General features: G+C 45.1%; 1 long non-coding RNA gene across 1 annotated transcript in view; it reads left to right on the forward strand.

Moving 5' to 3' along the window:
* LOC109369850 overlaps positions 1-21,858 on the forward strand; it is a 35,902-nt gene extending 14,044 nt beyond the window's left edge. Inside the window, exons 2-3 of the long non-coding RNA XR_002119426.1 lie at positions 19,998-20,160; positions 20,992-21,858. This is a non-coding gene — a long non-coding RNA (uncharacterized LOC109369850). The remainder of the gene's footprint in view (positions 1-19,997; positions 20,161-20,991) is intronic.
* Positions 21,859-21,975: the final 117 nt, after the last annotated feature.

Raw genomic sequence — 21,975 nt, forward strand, 5'->3', positions numbered from 1 at the left:
TCACTTCTATGGCTGTGCAATCTGAGCCTCTTTCCTCCCGTTTAAGGGTACAGCAGGCTTATCAGGCTGCTGCTCTCCCCACATCTCCTGCTTGCACGTGCTGCAAGCAAAAGCATTCTGTAAAGTTGGTCTGGACTCTCCTATTCCCAGTTCACCTTATAAACCTGCGGGTTATGTTTCATTATGCCTCTTCAATTAACAAGTCTGTCATGGCTGTCAGCCTGTAAGTAGATCTTGTCTGTAAAGACAAATGCTGTGGAACTTTGGCAGATGTTGAAGCAGGCCTGGCCCTGGCTGTGGGTGCAAATGCAGCTGCTCCTTGGCTCTAGCTAGCAGTGAGGGAGTTTAAGGCTGCTGGTGGGGGGTTGGAGATTCATGATCCTCGAGGTCCCTTCCAACCCTGGCCATTCTTTGATTCATGAACCTGAGGCCTGCGAGCACCGTTCCCAGGCTGGGTACTGGATTTGATTCTGGCATTCTTCAGGGATTGCAGAAGGACAGTTTCTACTTTTCTACGTGTTGTCTGCTCTCCTTTTTGTCAGTCTTGGCATTTCTTTGGTTGGAATTGTGCACCAACAAAATGTAGAAGGCTTCCTGAAAGGAAAGCAATTGTGTGGGGGCTTGGTGGGGCAGCCATGAGAATGGACTTCCCACCATTCCCTGAGCTGTTTGTTCAGTGTTCTGTGTATGCTGGCACTGAAGGGTCCATCTTCTCTCAGCATCACTAAGTTCTTGATGGTCACATGTGAGACAGGGACTGAGTGAGTGGGTACGGTGTGGGGTGGTTGGATTCAGTGATTCTAAGGTCTTTTCCAGCCTTAATGCTTCTGTGATTATGAGCTGATGCTTTTTTTTTTTGATTGGGAGATTTGCTCCCTGGGCGGACTGGGTGCCAGCACTGTGTGTCCCTGTGAGCTCTGTGCAGTCCTGGACATCCGGGAGGTCCCCACTGTGCTCCCAGTGTCTGGAGTGGTGGAGAGCGGGGCCTGGCTGCCCCACGCTGGGGGCACAGCAGCACTGTGTGGGGAGGGAGCAGAGCTGGGGGCACCCATCTGTGCCAGCGGAGAAGGGAACATGAATTTCAAAAGTGGAGAGAGGAGGAAAGGGATTGCCTTTCTTTGCATTAATATAAGATGAAGATTAATTCTGCTAGCAGGATTGTGTCTTCTTGTCAGAATTCAGTGGTTTTCTATTTTGGATAAGCGAGGTGCCAGGATGTAAATCCGATCGCCTTGTGTCTTTCAAAATAAAATCAAAAAGCCTTGCTGATTGCTTATACGGGCGGCTAGCGTACCTTAAGAAGTAAGAAAGGTTCAGACAGGAATATAATAAGGCCTGGGAAAGTGGCAGCATGAAAGGGATGACCTTTATTTGCAATCATAGCTGAGATTTACAGTTTATTACTGATAGCTTTTATAAAGAGCCATTCAGTTCAGAGGTGAGAGGTTTGTCATCTGGAAATGCAATTAACTTTAGCCTTATCCCAATCCCCCTGGTCTTAGTGTGAGAGCAGCACTTCAGCAATATCATGATTTTTTTTTTTCCCCTCTAATTTCTTTTTTTCCCTACATTTTTGTCTCTCGCATCCCTTGTTCTCTGGCATGAATGCAGGTGCGTGTTTTTTGCTGCTATTATATCATTATTATTAGATGCACCTTTTGAATTTTTTATTAGATCCAACTTGATTTTTTTGAATGAGGAGATTTCAAAGAAGAGTGACATTTAAACTGGAGAAGAACTAAGATAACTCATGGAAGGAAATTGTGCCATATATGTCAAAAATTAATTACAGATGTGAAGAATCTTGAGGGGGAAAAAAAGGAAAAAAGGAGGGGGGAGAAAATAAAAAGGGGAGGAGAAAAGAAGCAGTTCATTTTTGGTAGCAGTGATCGTGACTCTCTTCCACGTGTAAAACCCATCCACTGACACCTCTTTGCACGTTTTAGCCTTGATGTTTGGCAATGTGTGCTTATCCATCAACCAGATGTGGTGACACCGTCTGCCCACAGACGCACACTGCACAGCATGCAGCAGGGACAAATGGAAGTACTTCGGTACCTCCCCGCGGAGCGTGCAGGGCTCCCCAAAGGTCTATTTCTGTGTCACAGGTTTGTTTTTCCAGCCCCCCCTCATCTGCTGAGGCAGCCCTGCAGGAATTCCCCATGCAGGAGCTGGGCTGCAGGCGTCCCTGCGCACTGCTGTGCCCTCCTGTGCGGCTCTGGGCGGGGGCTCGGCCAGCTCCTGCCGCCTCTATGTACTCCAGGGTAAACTAGAGCAGAATAATTACTGCCACTGTGTTCTTCATCCCTGTTTTATTGTGGCTATTATTTTCATCAGTGTTAGAGGTTAATATCCCTATTTTTCTCCTCTGCTGCCTGAATACAAAAGGGGCTCGGTGCGCAGGCCAGGTGGTGGAGGCAGCGGTGCTGTCTCCAACGTGAGCCCGGATCAAACTGCGGGCAGTGTCTGTGCCTCCCACTCATCTCGCACTGTGCAGCATTTTTTTCCTGTCCGGGTTAGAAAAAACCAGCAGTTTAGTTCAGGGTGAATAGTCCATGGGCAGCAGTGGGCTGGAGGTGCCCTGTGCCTGTCCTGCCTGGCCAGGCATTGCTCCCAGGGCACCTGGGTCTGATAGACTGGCTGCAGTGTCCTTAAAAACACCTTTCTGTGGTGCAAACAAGTGTTAATGTGAGAAGGGAAATTGCCTCAAACGCTCTCAAACTGGAAGAGTAAACACTGCCCTTTTCTACAGAAAGCTTTTGTTCTAAGGTGCTCTTTATCTTTATGATATTCCAGTCCAAAAAGCCTCCTTCCTGGCTCTTGACAGCAATAAAGAAACCTCTGTTGTATTTATAGATTTTTTTTGTTTTGCTTTTTTTCCCTCCTAAGATCCAGGACAGGTATGGGTGTCCTTGGTAGGAATGCTTACCCTTTTTTTTTTTCCTTTTTTTTCCTTTTTTTTCTTTTTTCCCTTTTTTTCCTTTTTTTCCTTTTTTTCCTTTTTTCCTTTTTTTTCCCTTTTTTTTTCCCTTTTTTTTTCCCTTTTTTTTTCCCTTTTTTTTTCCTTTTTTTTTTTCCCCTTTTTTTTCCTTTTTTTTCTTTTTTTTTTTTTTTTTTGTCTGAGTGCTTTTATCTTAACTCTGGGTAGCAGAGAAGTGATGGTGCTGCTTGCAGTGCAATTATTTATTTTGTTTGCAGGCAGCAGATCTGATTTTCCTGACCATGGATCGCGCTGGGAGACCTGTCCTATGCTCACAGAGCTGCTGAGTGGTGCTCAGTGTTCTCCATGTGTGATGGAAGTACTGGGATCAAATGTAGATAGACCACGTGCTTGGATTTTTGGGCTTAATATCCTATACAAGCCATTCAGTCCTATTATTTTTGCTTAGTTTCCCTGTTCTGTCAGTGGAAAGGCTGCTGGTGCAGCAGCTGTTCTGTAGCCGGCTCGGACCTGGCTCTGAGGCACAGAGCAATTCCTGCAGTGGTTTTCCTAATAGCAGCCAAGCACCTTCTAAAGGTTCATAAGAATGGGATAAAGTGAGAGAAGAGGTACTGTCTTGAGCTGCATATAAAATATATAATGTAGATGATAAATAACAAACTTATCTTTTTTATATTTTTTAATTAAAATGTAGGACAACAAAAACATAAAACTAGCAGGTTGGCAATGTATGGCAATCACCATGAGACTTTTTAGTTAGGATTTAAATTTTCCTTAAGGATCAAGGGGAAGGTACGTAGCTAGGACACAGCTGACCTGGGTAAACTCAAAGTCAGGAGGGACAAGAGCGCATGCAACAGAAAACAACTTTAGGAACCTGAAGAACACAGAAATCTGTGTGTTGGGTACCAGCATGACACCCTGCATAAAGGAATGCACCCTTGTGCCCAGGCAGAAGGGAAAGCAGCACAGAGCAGGAGGAAAGGTGTAAAGAGACTGAGTCAGGAAAGGACGTGCAGTGGGTTTAATGGAAGCACTGTGTTGCTGTGAAGGTGTTGTGCCTCTCCCATGTGAGGGTGTGCAGTGGTTCCAGCTGCAGCTGAGGCAGTTGGTGGCACGAGCGTGCATGGTGAGACTGGGGGAAGTGCAGTGTGTTCTCCAGATCAGTAGTAATTCTGCAAAATGTCATGGCAAAACCAGATGTATACTCATCCGTGGAGGCTTTAAAAATCGATATTTTTTATATTATAAATAAAAGGGAGAATCCCTACAGCTTGGAGGGGTGGGAAGGCAGTTGGTGCTGCAGATGCTCTGCTCACCGCTGGCTCATGGTGCGCAGTCTGGGCGCTCTGCAGCCTGCTGTGCTGCTGCTGCCCTTGCCTGTGGGCTGGCATTGCCGGTGGGCAGCACGGCCTATGCCAGCAGTGGTGTGCCCAGCCCTGCACGGTGGGGGTTGGCACTTCCTGCAGGTGTGGAGGAACTCGGTGGAATCGATGCCGGGAGGTGTGTGTGTTCTTTTGTGCTGTGTGGAAGAAATGAAATTTGTGGTGCTGCTTAATGCACTTAGCGCGCTTCAGATCTCGAGGATTCTGTTGAGTTCTGGTTGCTATAAGTCCTCGAGGAAGGCATACCTGGCTAACTTCTGGAATATTGAAAGGCTTATAGGGCACAAAGGAAACTTGCTTTGAAGTTTCACACAGGCTGAGGAATGGGAGTGAGCGCGATGGAAGAGCTGCAGGAGCAGCGCTGGGCACTGCTGGCCCTGCTGGGTGCAGCAGAGCAGTGCTGGTGGTCGCCCACGTTGGGTGGTGAAACACACTCCTTCCTGGGCATCATCTCCTTTATTTCCCCTGTTGGCAAATGAGCTTAAATGGGCTCCCATGAGATGTGGGTAATAACTAAGATGCAGTAGGAAATTAATTAAAATATATTTATGAATACACACCTAACTGGAACCTATTAGTTACACTATCTGTTTTTAATTGCTTTCATTTTGTGGATTTCTTCAGACTTTAAAAAATGATAGCATTTAATTTAAACATTCTATGAGGTTTATCCAGAGAAACATATGTTAAATTTCAATACAGTGAAACTTTGCACGTGGGAAATTGACAAAAATTAAAATTAAACGCTGTGCTTTAAGTACTTATAGGCTGAAACCTGGGTAGAACTTCAGATCTATGCAAAACTCTGGGAAAAGGAGTACAGAATTTATTTACAGATTACCTTTTTACTTTTTACCATTTCTCTTCCTCTTTAGTTTTGCAGGTGCAAATGATAAAGCTAAGCGACGAATGGAAATGCTTTTTCTAAGAAATGTTACAGAGTTTGGTTTTTGTTGCAAATTGTAACCATGCTCTGAAACCAGAACAAAATTAATTTTAAAATTAAGCACCTATCAGATTTTCTTTGGGTTTTCCCTAGTAAATTTTAGTTACATACAATAGAAGCTCAAGAAACAAAGCTAATTTTAAATAATACTTTTGCAGTTCAGGATACCCTTTGCTTTCAGGAAGTGAAGGCAAAACACCTGGTTCCACCTGGGCTGTGAGCTGCTGCTGCACGGAGTGCTGTGTGCCACTGCCCTGTGCTGCTCAGCAGGGGTGGAAACAAAATCTCATTGTGTGATGATGTGTTATTAAAAATGTTCTTCATAGCTTTGCTCACACTGACAATTTCTAGATGTTGTTTAAAAAATAGCCCTAGTCTCCTATCTGCTTCTAGCTAGAACTATAACTGGTTTGTTGGGTGGATTATAGCCCTCTGAAGCCATCAGGGAGCTTTGTCTCTTGCCACCACACCATCCCCAGATTTCACCACAGCAGGAACTGGCTCACCGCTGAGCTCTGGCCAACCCCTCTGGTTTCTGATCTACCCCTGGAGGTAGGGGACCAGGATTTTTTTAATGAATAAATATATATAAAAGAAATGAGAATTTTTTTCATGCTATTTTGATTCTGCTTTTAAGGAACACTTAGGAATTGTCAGTGTGAGCAAATCTATGAAGAACATTTTTAGTTATACAGCATCATATAACAAGACTTTGTTTCCATCCCCCCAGTGAAAAGCTCGGGAGCAGTTCTGTGCTGGTTTCTCCCCTGTTCCTGGGTATGTGGCAGCAGAGTTCCCTTATGTGCTCCGAGGTGAGATCCTGGGAGAGATTTTCAACCCAATGAGTCTTCCCACTCATTAGAGAGCAAATCCAGTCTCAACAGAGTCTGCAGGGAGGGGACCAGTGCTGGACCTCTACACACTGACTTGCAGAGGCACTGTGCAGCATTGCCTGGGCAGTGCAAGGGCAACTGCTGCTGTGTCGGGGTCCTGGGGGACCTTTTGTCTTACCTGAGAATTAGCAACAGCTTCATCAGATCATAAGCCAGAATGTTTTGGGAAGGAGAGAGAAAACGTTTGTAAACATACTTCTGTGTTCCAGGGCTAAAAGACGCTGGGATGATATTCACTCGTTGCAGCAGCACTAACTATACTCAGTTGTATCAATCACAGCAGTATCCACGAAGGTATCACGTTTGCCACCAAAGTGAATTTTATATCAACCTATCAGGAAAAGACAGAGCAGCAATCTCTAATTGATAACCTGAAAATGCATGTAAAATGCAGCACATGTAATTTTAGAAATGCTGAAGGCCATAATTCCTTTTTGGCGGCAGGCCGTGGGCTGTGGCAGCACGTGCAGCGCTTCCTTGGCTCTGGTGGGCTTTGGACAAAGCCCTGCACCGCTCCATCGCAGAGCTGTGCATCCCCAGTCTGCGTGTGCCAGCTGTGCAATGTAGCTGATTTTCTCCAAGTGCTTTTTCTTGGACAAAACTGCATGGAAAATTCTCTGAAAAATTCTCTGAAAAGGAGTCGCTGTGCTCTGACACTGTAGAAATAGCTTAATACCAACTCATCAATAAGACATTATGCCTTCTGTGTGACACAAAGCCTGGCAGAACAGAAAGGAGTTATTGCTGATGCTGTATGGACCGCACACTTCTCACCCTGCTCTGTGACCATATTTAGTGTGATTAAAAAGGGCGGGGGGGAGAATTATAGGTAATTCTTAGCAGCAATTTAAAAGCTGAATTCTGTTGAGCCTGCATCTTCTCCACAGGAGATATTTATAGTAAAACCGTAACCAGGAGGTTCCCCTCTCTTTCACTGCTCAGTGATAGAATGATTTATGAACACGACAATCCTACCTCTGGATAATGTTGAGACTAACATCATGTGCAGCTGAGTAACTCCGTGCTCCAAGTTTATTGGGCTTTGTAACAGCACGGGTTGGTGCAGTGTGAGGAGATGTGCAGTCGCTGGGAGGTGGATGCTGTGAGCCCATGGTGCGGCTGTGCCAGGAACCCTCCCTGGAACCTTCTGGGAGGAGGTGGGATGCAGCAGCAGCCGTGTGGCTGCTCAAGCAGAGACAATCCATAGAGGAGAAGTGTAGGTCAGCACATCTTAGCCAGGTGGAATTCCAGATCCCAGCTGCTTCTCCTTCCTGCCCAGCAGATGCTCTGGTGGAGGTGGGAGCTATTCCCACCCAAACCTGGGGGTCGTGGCACCTCAGGTGCTGGCACGGAGGTCTCTGCCGCGTCCCAGAGCCGTTTGTCACTGGGAGATCTGTGGCCGCGCAGGCGGTCAGCGCAGTGTTGGCATGGCGCAGCCGTACGGCTCCTTCCTGAGGGGTTGTCAGGAGAAATGGAAGGGTTCGAGTGTGTGACCTTTTGCAGGAATGACTGCAACGATAGCTTATTGCACTGTGTCAACCGCGGTTGTGGTTGTAACAATGAATTTCACTTTGAGAATGCAAATTGAGTTCCTAATTGTGAGATTTAATCCAGGATATGCTGGGCGGTAATCTCTTAAGAGTTTTGTTCCTGCTAAAGCATTTTGGATTCCTGCTAGAGTCAAATGTGCTGTTCCAAAGTTGAAAATATTACATACCTGGAGGGAGGAAAAAAAAAAAAAGGGAAAGTGGTTGTGCTTTATGAGAACAGTGCTGGCACTGAAAGCAAAGCTCTCCAAGGTTTGCTGGAGATGGAGGAGTCCCCGCCATACACGTGCTGGTTTTCATGAGACGTTGTAACTGCCCCCAACCAAGAAGGGCAGCACTCAGCTGCACACCTAAATGTTGTGGCTGTGGATGCCAATGGGGAAACTACCTCTGCTTGTAAACAGTGTGTGGGCTCAAACGTGCACCTATGAGTAAGGGCTTTGATGACCATTGAGAGAAATTCTGGGTTATTTTCTAATGTTTTTCATCTTAGTGCTGAAAAAGCACCTCTGAACTCAAACAACTCAGCTCTGGGAACACTCCAAAAAGCATTTTGTATGAATCATCATGAGAAAGATACAAATGGTTTAAGTTAAGGAAAAAAAAATTGAAGAAGAAAAGTAGTAAGCATGATAGAAATGGAAGGACTGAGGAGAAAGCCTTAGCGAGTGGTGCGCACCACCAGGTCATTTCAGTCCAACTGCTGATGTAGTCATTTTGGGGGGATTTTCTGAACAAACTGCTGAATATTTCTGGATTTAGCAGTTGTCAGTGTGGGCATGGCCGGGTATTTCATAATGCCTCAGTGTACTGAAGCTGTGACTGAGCACCGGGGAGCTGTGCAATTAAACATATGTTACATGTGAAGATAAGGACTTAGTGAAATTTCTTTGCAGATTTCTTCACAAACCAAGTACGTGATTGCTTTTGACTTATCAAGAGGCTCATTTGGATAATGACTGCAAATTTGGAACTACTTTTGTACGTCAGAAGACATCACAGGATTTCAGTGCTATGCCCTTTGGGTTAACATACAACTGGAGTCATTTACAGATTAATGAAGCCTGTCTGACGAAGATTAATTTCTGAAATACTTGTTGTCTGTTTATATGAAGTCACACTAGCAATGTCTGCTTTAGAAAAGCACACGAGGGGCTGAATTTGAGAAAACTGCCAAGGAAAATTAACTTCCCAGGAGAGCAGGTCCCCATGGCTGTAATGACAGGAAACGCTCAGCTGTGAGATGCAGGAGCCCAGCACTGCCATGAGTCTGAGCTGATGGGTGGGAGGGACCAACCAGTCCCATTTTTTTTTTTAACCAACTTCATGTGTAGAAAATACAATGCTGAAAGCATTTTTCACTTGAATGTGAGCTTAGAAATGAAGGTTGGGTAGAATGTACTCCCAAGCAAAGATGTGTACCTGCTGCAGAACAGTGCTGTGGGCTTCGGGGCAGAGACCTGCCTGGCATCCGTGCAGCCAGTCCCTAGCAGCCCCCTTGTGCCCTTTGTGCTGCTGCTTGTGGTCGAGTTGGGGTTTCCAAGTGCTGGACTTGCAGCATAGTGCAGAACAGTTGCTGTTGCTCTGAGCCACATGGGGCTCTGGTGTTGCAGTGCCAGCTGGGAGGAAGAGTACTGTGTGCCAGCATTGCTTACCAGCTGTGCTTCCTGGCAGGCAGTTGGCAGGCAGCCCGTGTGCAGTGAGTGTGCTGGTTATCGAATTTGTAAATAGTGAGGCAGGCTCCAAAGGGAGCATACTCAGCAGGATGGAAAAACCATCCCAACGTGTCTCCATTACTGCATTCCTTTGCAAGGACAGACAGAGACACTGCTCTGCTTTTCCACTCAGGCCCTGCTTTATGTGCAGCAGGGTTTGGTTTCACCAAATAAATCTTGGAGCCATTTCACGAAATTTAGACTGCAAAGTGAAATGTAAACATCTGGCAGATGGCTTGTAAAACAGAATCTTGGGAACCACCTGGGTTTTAGGGATCTGAGTTACCTGAACTGGGAGAGGTGCTTTTGGTGTCACTGACCTATGTGAGCTTTGCTTTGAGAACTTGGCACATAAGCAGTAATGCAAGTGGGGGGATTTCTGCCAAAACCCCACATATTTGCCAAATGCGGGGCACGGTGCTGTTGCCCTGCTGCCTTGTCCAGCCTAGGGACTTATGCAGAACTGCAGAAGGCCACATTCCAGCACTGTGCAAGGTCTCCACCTCTGTGTTCCTTTCTGGTGACTTTGTGTTCCATTGTGATTGGGTATTTATGCAGCGTGAACTGGGAGGCAGCTTCTAGTCCATGTTTCCCCTCACCAATGGGAGAGGAGCAGAAGTAATTCCAAATAATGGCCTCTGACTTGAAACAGAAGATGAATTAAGAATTTAAAACTGGGGCACTAGGGGGGCTGTCTTTTTCCGTAGGATCATCCCTCGCCTTCCTCACCAGCACAGTGCTGCACACAGGACAGGCTCTGTGCAGTCCATGAGGGCTGCTGGCAGCTCGAGCCCTCATCTGATTTTGGTGTATTGGTTCTTGCGGAGTCTCCTGCTTTGACTTCATTTCGGTGACTGCTTTCTACGTGGCACATCCTTTCTTGCTCTTCTTCTGTGTAGCCTGTCACTTGTTATTTGAGGAACTTTACTTCAGTCATTTGGAGTGTCTTGTTATACTTTGCACATCATTGGTTTATGTGTATGAGCTGCAGTAAAGTGCAGTGATTGCTTAAAAACACTATAGTTACTTAAAAGAGATGACTTTGATTGTGTGTGTTTTGTTCCCATCACAATAACACTTTGCAGGTGATTATTAAATTAGAGATTTTCTTTGTTTTTCTAACAAAAAAACCCAACCTTTTTCATGTCAGTGCCAATTATGAGTAGTAATTTTTCACATTTTACAAAAGAATTTTCTGTCCTGCCTCCACGTCCCCCCCGGTCTCCCCCCCCCAAATAAAGAAAGGCTTTGACACTCTATGACAAGGAGGTGGGGGGTAGGGATTTTTATTATTATTTTTTGCAAACACAGTGCTTTTGACTTTTCTTTAAAAAATCTGTTGACTCTATTGAAATGTGACAGGGCAATATTTAACCTGAATAGAGGCATGTTGACTCCTCTTATTAAAACTGACAGTTAAGGACATTTCTCTCTTTATTCCTTCTGATACACGCAGACAAGTCTTCACTGCTAACTAGTATACAAAATCAAAAACAAAAAATACAGAGCGAGGAGATGAGTACCTTATAAACAATATATGAATGACAATCGTAAGTTTAATCTAGCAAAGAAACCTTTTTTTATCCTTTAAGAAAATTAAAGCCCTTTCAAATTAGCTTGATATATGAAGACAGGCTGACATCATTAATTTGCAGGCGCTCGTGCCGCACAGATGCGCTGTGCCAGGTGCGCTGCATGGGCCCACAGCGACCCCTATAGCGGGCGGGGGGCTCTGCCCGCTGGGGTGGGGCTGCTCGCTCCTGCCCTGTGCCCCCCTGGGCACCCGACTATGGGTTCTGCTGGTTGCTCTCCAAGAAGAAGGCTGATCTGGCAGTGCACGTGGTGGGCTCCACTGGGCTTGTGCCGAGTGTGTGCAGAGCTCTCTCTTGGCCAAAGCCTACGAGGCCGCGCTGTTCCAACCTGTCCTAGGTGTTCCCTGAAGCAGTTGTGGGAATGTCCCTGCGTGTGGAATGATGGCCCTTTGCTGCTACACGGGTTAATGGTTCTGGGATTCTCCCCATCTGCGTGGCTGTGTTCAGGTGGAATTGTCCTTTGGCTCAGTTATCTTGTAGGACAGTGAGTGGAGCGTTTGTACAGACTTTCCTGCATTTTCAGTTGTTCTGAGGCACAGTTCTGAGAATGAGGTCTTTGTAGCACAGAATAGCAACCTTTTGTCCCTGTCTAGCGATGAGACGTACTGCTATCTTCCTCTGAGAAGAAAACGTCTTAAGTATAAATGAATAGCAACTGTAGGCAGTGGGTCGGGCTTGGGTGGTTTGTTGGCTGTGATGGGCCCATCACCACTGGAGCTGTCCTGCTGTGGGGGGGTGGCAGAGCCTGGGTGCTTCTCTCCATGGCTTAGCAAGGAGCTGGGAGAAAGACAGTGCTGGGGAGCTGAGAGCAGGGTTGCGGTGTGCCTGTTGTCTGTCATACAGCACAGCCAGTAACTCTGAATTGCTGGTCTGAGAACATACTTGTTATTTCTGGAAATTGGCTTCAAAGTCACATTAAGTAGAAGTTTATACCCTTCAGCATCAGGGGTTTGCATGTGAGATGTACAAGCAACAGGAAATAGCCCATCCTTAGCTTCATCCTGCCCTTCTGAAGAGCGGGACCAAAACCTAGCAGGAGATGAAGCAGCAGCTATGAAGGCTCAGCCAGTGCTGTGAATCCTTCTCTTTGCATCAGTCGGTTAATTTAAAGGAGGGAAAAGTTAGATGTGCATTTTGCACTTGTCTCAGATGAGATTAAGAGAATCTATAATGCCCTGAGGCAGACAGCTCATACTTCTACGGGATGTGGAACGCTATGCTGTGTGTCGTGCGATTTCTGTGGGGGAGTTTGGGGTCTGCAGATGAGTTTAGAGAAGGATTGTCAGCTGTATAGTTCAGAAAACCTTGCACAGGTGGTCAGATGGAAGAAGCAGAAGACCAGAAGTGTATATTATAGAATCCATGGTGTGAGCCTCCTGTAAATCCAACTAAACTTAAGGTACAGAATGTAAGGTTAGGAGCTATTAGGAGCTGCGTCTCAGAATTAGGCAGCTAAGTGAGAATTTTTCTGAGGAATCCTGGTCCTTAAACCTTTGTGTATGCATGCAAGCCATAAAAGACCCAAGTCTACACGGAAGGCAGATGATCTTGTACCTCTGGTAAATTTAACGTATGTGGTTTATTGCCACAGAGAACAAAGTGATCAAGGACTCAATGCACAAGTGATGGGGATGCCATACTTTGACAAAGCAGAGTGATCTCATACCACCTGAAGCCTTGTGCTCTGTGAGTGTTACGTTGTTGTTTCTACTCTCAGAAGCCTCAGCTTGGAGGTGGACCCTCCTTCGGCTGGCATCATGGCTGTGAGCTTTGGCTGCTGGGTGTTGGGAACAATGCCGTGCCCCATGCCAGCAGCCTGTGCCTCAGTGCACAGCTGTGCCAAGGAGGGGCAGGCTGGATGTTAGGGAAAATGTCCTCACTGTGTGGGAGGTCTGACATGGGAAGCAGGCTTCCTGGAGAGGCAGTCAGTGTCTCGTGCCCATCAATGTTCAGGAGGTATTTGGACAATGGCCTCAGTAATGTGCTGTAACTTCTCGTTAGCCCTGGAGCGGTCAGGCAGTGGACTTGTTCACTGTAGGTCCTTTAAAACAGAACTACTCTAATTCAACAAAAACTGTCTGTATGTCAACTCTGCTATAGCTTAGGTCCTCAAGGCATTTCTTCCATTGGCACAGAACTTGCAGATGGTGCCACAATATAAATAATGGCATAATAACATTAAAGGGAAATATTGAGTTAAAGAGGAATTCTGGCTAACATCAGATCAGATTCCTGAAGAAAGGCACTGGAAAACTCGAAGTGTTGAACTATGCAGAAAATTCACCGAACAGAACAAACCCCTGAAAATGAGACCACAGCAGGCAATCCCTTCAGGAATGACGAGGTGTGTGCCAGTGAGTGATTCTCACTGAAATGAAAGCATGAGCCCAGGCTTAGGATGACGTGGCACTTAGATCTCTTTAGTGACAAGGGATGTGCTCAGCTAAGAGGCTCACTTTCATTTGCTGCTTGTCCCTGATCAGTCTCGCATTTGGAGCAAGATTGTGTATGGACCCATACCTTAATTTCAGTGCTGTATGTAAAGCGTTTAAAAATACATCTTTATTCTTCAAAGTAAAATTTTACTACACTTCTTTAGTTGTAAATTTGATTGACCAGATGTTTTTAGATTTAATACGTTTGTGTTCAAAAATCCTTTTCCCCAGTTTTGACTGGGGCCTGCCTTGCTGAAGGAAGGCTACCACAGGGCAAAGATGGCATCTTAGTATTTTTCTTACACCCTAACTTTTGCGTACCTTGTCAGTTCTATGACTTCCAAGGTTTTCTATATATCTGTGCTTTATTTTGGTTAAGTAACATTTCCTGAGGCATGACAGACTCCTTCAGGGACAGGCACAGTGGGGAGTGTAGAAGGCATTGGTGAAGGTGAGGGAATACATTGCAGTTGGTTTGGAAAACTGATTTTCTGTTGCACTTTGAAAGAAACGCAGCGCATTGCCATGCTGACAGTGACCACCTGTGCTCATCACCACTCCTCCCTCTCTCGTGGGTGGTTTCCTCTCCCTGAATCCTAACTAAGAAACATTTCATCTTCAGTTTGGAACTGGGTCCGTGCAGCTTCTTGGAGGCTTACTGGAACACAGTGAAATATGGGAGTAGAAGACAGAACGGGGTGATGGGCATTGGCTCTGAACATAGGCATCAGAGTGGGCACAGGAATGTGGTTCAGGCCATAAAATTAGTGATAGAAGAGCTTGTCTTTGGAATATCTATTAAATTAAGCCCTTTTTTGTTTCCTTCATAAGTGAAATTGTTGCAAGTGTAACTGCTGACAGGATGTTGTTAACACTGTACCACAGACCAGGTGTGTGCTGGTTCAAGGAGTGGGGATGTTCCCGAGCAGCTGTCCTGTCGTGGGCTCTTCTGGTTAAGAAGCAGAATTGGAGAGATTATGATGTTCATGACTGCAGGAAGTCACTTAAAAGCATTCTGATTAGTTAAAAATTTCATATAGAACAGAGGTGATGGCTGGTCTGTATTCATGTACGTTAGTGTTTGTGCACAGAATCTGAGCGCGCTTTGTTTTATCTGTGACCTCAATGCAGAATGTGGTCTGTGCTTCTGCCCTGAATTAGGATATTCTATATACATCCCAGTTGGAGTCATATTAAAAAGAATTTAGTAATACCACATTGTACCAGAAATGGCAATCTTAGCTTGTCACTGTTTGGGGTCCTCAGGTCAACCTCTTTAATTAAGTCTTGTAATGTTAAGAGTGAATTCAATACCCATCCTACCCTATCAGAGCTAACACTCTTTCCTGCACTGCTTTTATCAGCATGCCTGATTTTCCACCTGGAATTTGTTTTAACGAAGCCCAAATCCTATTTTGCTGAACGCTGGAGGCTGTGTGGAACATTCTGCCTGTTCCTCTGTTATCCACACTATGAAACTCAGGACAGACAAGCTGTAAGCTGCATTTTGATGTCAGGTCAAACTATTATGGTACAAATTTTGTTTAATATATTTTTAAATACTTTCTTTAATATTTTATAGGGTTTTTTTCTATAGAATTAGCAGTAAAAACAGCAGTGCTTCATATTTCAGATCTTTTTCCACCTTTCAGAGGGCTGTGTTCCACATGATCTGGTTACCAGCTGGACAGCCAGAGGCTGAACGCAAAGAAAGCGCAGCAGGCTTCACTTCTACCCCAACATTCAGGCCAGAGAGTGTTTTTCCACAAATAATCCACTTTCTTGTATATTCCCTTCCTATTTTAATTCCATTAAAAAAAAAAAAAAATCTTTCACTAGTTCTCCAGAGTTTGCTCCACCAAAACCAAAGAAATTCAATCCATCGATGTTTATCTGAGAGGAGAGTGCATTGCTTGCCTTATGTGTATGTTTAAATATTCCTTTAAATTACACTTCCAGTTCTATTTAACTCTTCTAAGGCGAGCAGTTCTCCTCATTCCTTATTACATTGTTTTCTTAATGTTAACAGCATGCTTAAAGGCTAGCTTAGAACTGTAGCGTCATCTTGTCAGGCTTCAACTAATGTGAGAGCAGAAGAATCTGCTAAAGTGCATGTTGACCTGCAGTGGGGTTCACGTCTTTCACAAGACCAGAAAGGAAAATATGCAGGAAACAAATCCTGCTTCCTGCTCTTAAAAAGAAAATAAGTGTGGGTGATTGCAACAGCTAACATCCAGCCAGGTCCAGTGCCACTGCTGGAAGCAAAGGGAGGAACGCTGCGGGGACGTGCACTGTGTGCCTCCTGGCTGCTCTGTGGTGGGGAGATCTTCTGCCTAAAGGAATCTGTCCGTCAGACAATTGCTGGCACTTGACGCTGTGCTTTAGCCAGTTGTTCTGTGAGCATTTCTGGACTGGGAGCTTTGTCTGTGTGGTTCAAAGCTGTGTCCTCGCATCTCTAGCAGTTCGCACAGGAGCAGGTAGATCACCTGAGTGCTGTTGCTTTGCACATGCTGATGGAGACTTGCACGGCGCTGGTTCCGGCGGATCGGTGCTGCTCAGAGCTCAGTGTGCTGTGCGGGGCTAGATGCGACGTAATGTGGCACTTACTGATGTCTGTTTTGGCCTTGAGTGACCAAGAATTGGTAAATCGCTGTTCTGTTACTGAAGTCAACGTATTTGAACCCATTTATGCATGAGAGAATCTTTGGTAGGAAGTTGCCATTCCTTCAGCGTTTTTGGCTGCAGCCACACTCGATGCTATTAGCATTTTCCAAAGCCAGAGGGTAGTTTGCCCGTATTACTCGTGAAATGGGAAAACATTTATTCCAAAATGTAAACGTGAGGTCGGCAAACACTTGAACTCATCTGGTTTCACCACATACTTCTCCTGTGATCGTGGCTAATTTAATGTATTTAAAATTGAAAGCTAAAGTGTAAGTTATTTTTCTGCAGGCTGTTTTCCAAATTTTCCTCTTCCTAATGTTTTTACTGTACTTGTTATATGAAACAGCAGCCACATATGTGTCTGTGTGCTTTTGTGCGTACATCTGTTGTGGGTGCGGATGCATGTGTCTGAACATATGTATGAATTAAGCGCAGCGCGATGCTGGCGGGGCGAGAGCCATAAGGCAGCCACCTGCTCCGGCAGCGCGTCCGCACCAGAGAGCAGAGATTTAAAAACAATTACAATCTAGAATGTACTTGTTAGAGCAAAAGAACAAACTAAACTAATTTAAAGTAATTTTTCCCTTAGGATGGTAATTCATTGACAGAATTACCCTGCTATTGAAATTGGGCCTGTTGTTTGCACAGCAGAGCGTATTAGATAAATAGCGGTAATAGCCGTTCTCTACATTTAATAAATGAGCTAAAATTTCTTGATACGCTTGATCTATATTACAAAGCTTATTTTTTTGCTTTCTAGTGAGAAGCCAAGGATGTCTTTGATTTTCTGTAGCTACTCCAGGTGCGTGCAGCTCGTGCTGTCTGCAGTGGGCTCGGTGGTGGGGGACGGGTGGCACGGCCCCACGAGCCCCTGTACCAATGTCGCCCCAGGTCTGACCTTCTTCCTTTAAAAGCTTTCTCATGAAAGTTGCTGTCTGTGTACTGTAAGCAGCAGTGTTACTGTATGTTAATAGGCACGTTCTAAGAAGCCAACTGCTTTCTGTACAGCTTACACTTTGGTATATAGCTTTCTACATAAATGTGTTTGATGAGGATCCGCTCAGGGATGTTTGCAGAGGACTGAAGGCAGTTGGTGCAATGGCTGTGAGTCCAGAGACAAGAAGTGAACAAGCAGTGTGGTATGAAGCCCTGCTGCTGGCCCTTCATGGTTCCCAAGCCACTCAACAATACAGCTGCGATTGGTATTAATGCTGCACTCAGCGGAGTGTCCGCTTTGCTTATAAACATCTCGCCTTGTGTTGACTGCTGTTGTGTCCCTGTCATTGCTTGGGCATGGGACTGGTGACCGGGGTTATGCTACAGCCTGACTGAAGGAAATCCTTTGACATTTCTGTGCAGCTGTCTGGCAGCTTTCTCCCAGTGTGCCTGGCCCAACTGCTAGGAGTGGTACAGCTAGCTTCAGCATCCATATCTAGGCGTGCTGAAGAGCCTGGAGGGACGGGACAGATGAGCTCTGGATGTGGGGATGTTTGCAAGTGAGGGTAGGGAGAGGTACTGCGTGTACCCCTTTGCCAACCTCCTGAAGTAGGACTCTGGCCATTTAAATCTTATCCAAAGCACCCTTACAGGGAGCACCACTTGGAAAGAGACTTCACAGTTTCCCTGCTCCTTACCAAGAGCAAACTTGCTGCTTTTCATTAAGCTGTTTGATTGCTATCAAGCTCCTTGTTGTCAGTACCAAAAGCAGCCAGGGCTTTGTACGATGTGTCAGGCAATTGTGCAGTTTCTGTGGTCCGCTTTTGGAACAATGTCTCATAAAAATCTTAAGCAGCTATCACTTTTCATGGCTAATGAACTGAGGATCTGGGAATTAGATCCAGAGCCAATTCTTGGATTAAACCTTCTGAGCCCAAAACAAGGCTGTCTTCAGGAATAAAAAACAAGCCGGGGCCGCTGGAATAGGGGACTACAGCCTGTGACCTTAAAGATGTGAGATAAGTGACCAACATGAAGAGTACAGCAAAAACTAATCAAGGAGGAGGGATGAATACCGAAGGACTTGTCTGGGAGTCAGTAATGCAGCTGAGGGGCGGGGGGGCTGTTTGTTTTTAGACGCAATTTCTAAAAGGCTTTCTGAGTTTCAGAAGTATTTGGAGTAAGTGTCCCTCAACATTCACATGCTGATCAGGGACAAAATGAGTTTAGTGGCCCTGGCCTGCCCCAGTGATAGGGAAGAGGGAGAGAAACCCCAAACCTTTCTGTACACAAAGGAGCAGAGTGCAACTGGTAATCTCTGCAGCAGGTGGGTGGTCTGTATTCAGAGGGAGGTTTACAGGCAGATTTCATCCCGCAGACCAATAATATTTAATAATGGCATTGCAAAACCCACAATCTCCTCAACACCTTAAAAGCCGAAGAAAATACCTGCAGAAAGGATAGATTTCAGTGCTTCCAGAAAAATGTGAACATGGAGAACAACTGGAAGAGTTGTAAATAGTGGCTTTAACAGGAAAATTCCAGAATGTGTTCAAAGTAAATTAGCTACTGCCATGCCTCCTCGCACTCCCTCCTCCCTTCCCTTCCTCCCCCAGCCCGCTTTTAGTTGCTTTGAATTTCCCTTCCGCTCTCTTAGTTGACAGCATTTGCACTTATTTCTGTTAGGGAACATGGCCATTCTTTTTTATGGCAAGGTGAAAATAATTTTATTTTCATCACTTTCCCCCACTCCCATGATGGATTTACTTGAAAAAAAATAATGACGGGCTTCACAAACTGGCCTGACAGTTGTGATGCAGAGAGTGAGCTGGCTGAGCAGGGACAGTGAGGCATCTCTGTACCTATTATGGCAAAAATCGATAATGCTTTCTGTAAATTGCTCCTCCCAAAGGAGATGAACAAATGCAGGAGACAAGGGAAGCCATCATTCTGTATGAAAGCCCCTGCACATTTGGACCAGTGCAATTATCAGGAAGGACTTTCTTCTTTTTCCTTTTTTTTTTTCCACTGGTTGGGGGGGGAGGGAGTGAGAGAGTGGGATGCAAGGAAGGAAAGACCTATTTTTCAAGAAACATGAATTGAAGGCTAAGATTCTGTAATTTGTCCGAATCCATTGCTTTTGGGGGGCCAAGAATGAATTAAGAGTTTTCAGAATGATCTCATATTCTTTAGATGATTACGCTCTGATTACGCATTCGGAGTTGCCTATTTAATTCCCTTCTGGCAGGCAGCAGTTCTCTCCTCTAATCACCTGCAACGCGCGGTTCTGGGAATCCTCACAAATGTTGCGTTACCCGGAGTGGGAATTCCACCGAGTATCACCACTGGATTTTTCCTCTTGTGGAGGCATATAAATTATATATCATGTAGTGTGAAAAGTAATCTGAAATATGCTAGAGGAGCACGTGATGCCTTTACAGTTGCTCCGATTGATTGGGGAACTGCCATTATTTGTTCTGTAAGCAAGGAATAATAGAGGATATGAGAGTCATAGCTGCTCCACAAAGAGACAGAGCTTGAACAGAAGGAATGGGGAGGAAGGAGATAGCTGAATAGAATGGTTTTCTTATGAGCACCTGTGCCTCCTCTGGAAGATGTAGGATGACCACTGGTAGATCCTGTGGTGTTGTTTGCCTTTCATCACAAGGGCATGTCTTTTGTGAATGTTTTTAAGAAGAGGAGAATAAGTTTGTTATCTGATAGTGAGATCATTACGGTGCATTACATTATCACTGCTCTCATGAGACCTTGGGCAAATCCTGCAATTTCACCGGGTCTCAGCTTTCCCATCATAAAAGCGAGATTAGTAATAACACTTGTCTTTGTTAAGGTCTTCACTTTATTCACACAAAGGATATCTGAATGCCTCATCTGTTACTGGCAGTACTTCCTCTGTCCAGCAAATAATTTGTTTTTGTGCAGACATGCTGCGATACCGCTTCCTGCCTACAGGCTGGTAGGTGAGCATGAAGCACAGCTCCTCAGCAACACGAAGCCAGAAAAATTGGTGTTGGGCTCTTCTCTATCACCTGTCAGCACGGCGTCTCTGCTGTAGTGAGAAAAACAGCGGAAATACCATAGACAGGTGAGGAGTGTGTTGGAACCGTTCCTTCTGTAGTTGGAAGTTAGGCAACAGAGACTGCAGGCACATGCTCAAATGTAAAGTGCCCTGAAGTTCAGAAAGACATACGTGGAAAGGGCATTCAGAAAGTTCAAAAAAAGCCGCAGCAGGTAAAAGAGATGAGCGCCTATCAGCTTGGATTAAATCAAAGTAAAAGGAGGCATGAATGTCTCTCAGAGGCGCTGTCCCGGGAGCACGGCTAACTGCTCGGGGAGGTGTGGGCAGACGTACATGGGGAGATAGCACCAGCAGGTCTTGGGAGAACCTGTGAGAACTCTCACAGTGCTGTGTGCTGAACTAACGGCACGATGTCAGATGAGACCAACTGCTGTTTCTGTGCTGAAGAGGAGTATGTGGGGAGAATGGGGAGAAATGGCAGATAGAAAGGCTGTGGTAGGAGAGAGAAGGTATGCAAGAGAGGCGTTACTTACTTATTCACATTGATTTCCTAATCTTTGCTTTTGAACACTGTAATTCTTGACTCTTGATTGGTTTCAGTTTCTTTGGTAAGTTTTTTTGTTCTTTTCGGAGTGCCAGTGATTGGTTCAGAGTTGAGGAGAATGTGTGAATGAAAGCATGCATTGTAATTCCACTAACCCATTTTGTTAGAGCTGTTTCATGGTTTGTTAAAAACACAACAGCTGTTTACAGTTTTTGTGCATCTTCGGCACCGCGCAGACTTTTTTGATGACTGCCTTTCTGTGGTATGATAAGCACATAAAGATGGATGTACTTCTTATGCTATGTTCTCAGAACCTGAGAAACAGCTTGAGTTTCCTTTTTCTAATACCTCAGGAATGGAAGCCTCTTGGTGAGGAGACGAACGTCGGATCAGGTTTCTGCTTTGGCAGAAAGAAGCCATGAGGAAAATGGCCAACTGTGTTTCACAGCAGAGGCCATTTGTTATAAAATGGAATGTTTCATTGTTCCCACCACTGTCAGATGGAGAAGCTGTGATGATGCAAGAAGTGAAGATGCTCCTCTGAGTCAGTATTCTGTCTCCCTCCCATGGAAGGGAAAAGCACAGCTTTGTCATTTGTGTGAGCGTTGGAGTAGAGCAAGCAAAAATGATTTGTTAGAAATCAATTTTCTTGTTGTCTTAATGCATCTAAAATATTTAGAGGAAATATGTTTAAAAGCTATTACTATGGTTTACATATACTGCAAGTTTTAAATAATGAATTTGAAAAATGCTGCTGAAAACAGAGGGTGGTTCTCATAACCAGGAGGCGAGGTGGGAGCCCAGGCTGCTGTGGGTCAGCAAAGGGCAGCAGGAAGGGTAACATCCATCACGCCTGTGCCAGCGGCTGGTATTGGTGATCTGCTTCCGCTAGCAGTAGTTATTCTTCTGAAGGGAAAGCCTTCTAAACAAGGCTGTGAATTGGTTTTCATGCTCGCATTGACAGATTGGGAAAGCAGTTTGTTCTACCAAATTTAACAATGATATATCATTATCACAACTTTGGGGGAAATCTATAAAATCAATAAGTTTGTAGCCTGAACAGGATTTGTATCGCTTGCTTGCTGTGCTGGTGTCAAAGCGTGAGCATATGGATTGAGTCACAGCCTGAGATCAATGGAATTTGTGGACAGTAAGCTCAATAACAAGCCCTTCTGAAAAGAAATAGATGTAAAAAGCAAATTTACTAGAGTATAAAAAAAGACTAATATCTTTTCCGCGCCTGGCTGTAAAGTGCTGTTTGGCTGCCGCTGGCTGCTGGTACTTTGAAAGCTGTCTAGGCTATGTGCTTGCAATGCTGAGTGCTGCTGCTGCTCTCT

The sequence above is a fragment of the Meleagris gallopavo genome, chromosome 13 (genome assembly GCF_000146605.3).
Source record: "Meleagris gallopavo isolate NT-WF06-2002-E0010 breed Aviagen turkey brand Nicholas breeding stock chromosome 13, Turkey_5.1, whole genome shotgun sequence".
Taxonomy (NCBI): Eukaryota; Metazoa; Chordata; class Aves; order Galliformes; family Phasianidae; genus Meleagris; species Meleagris gallopavo.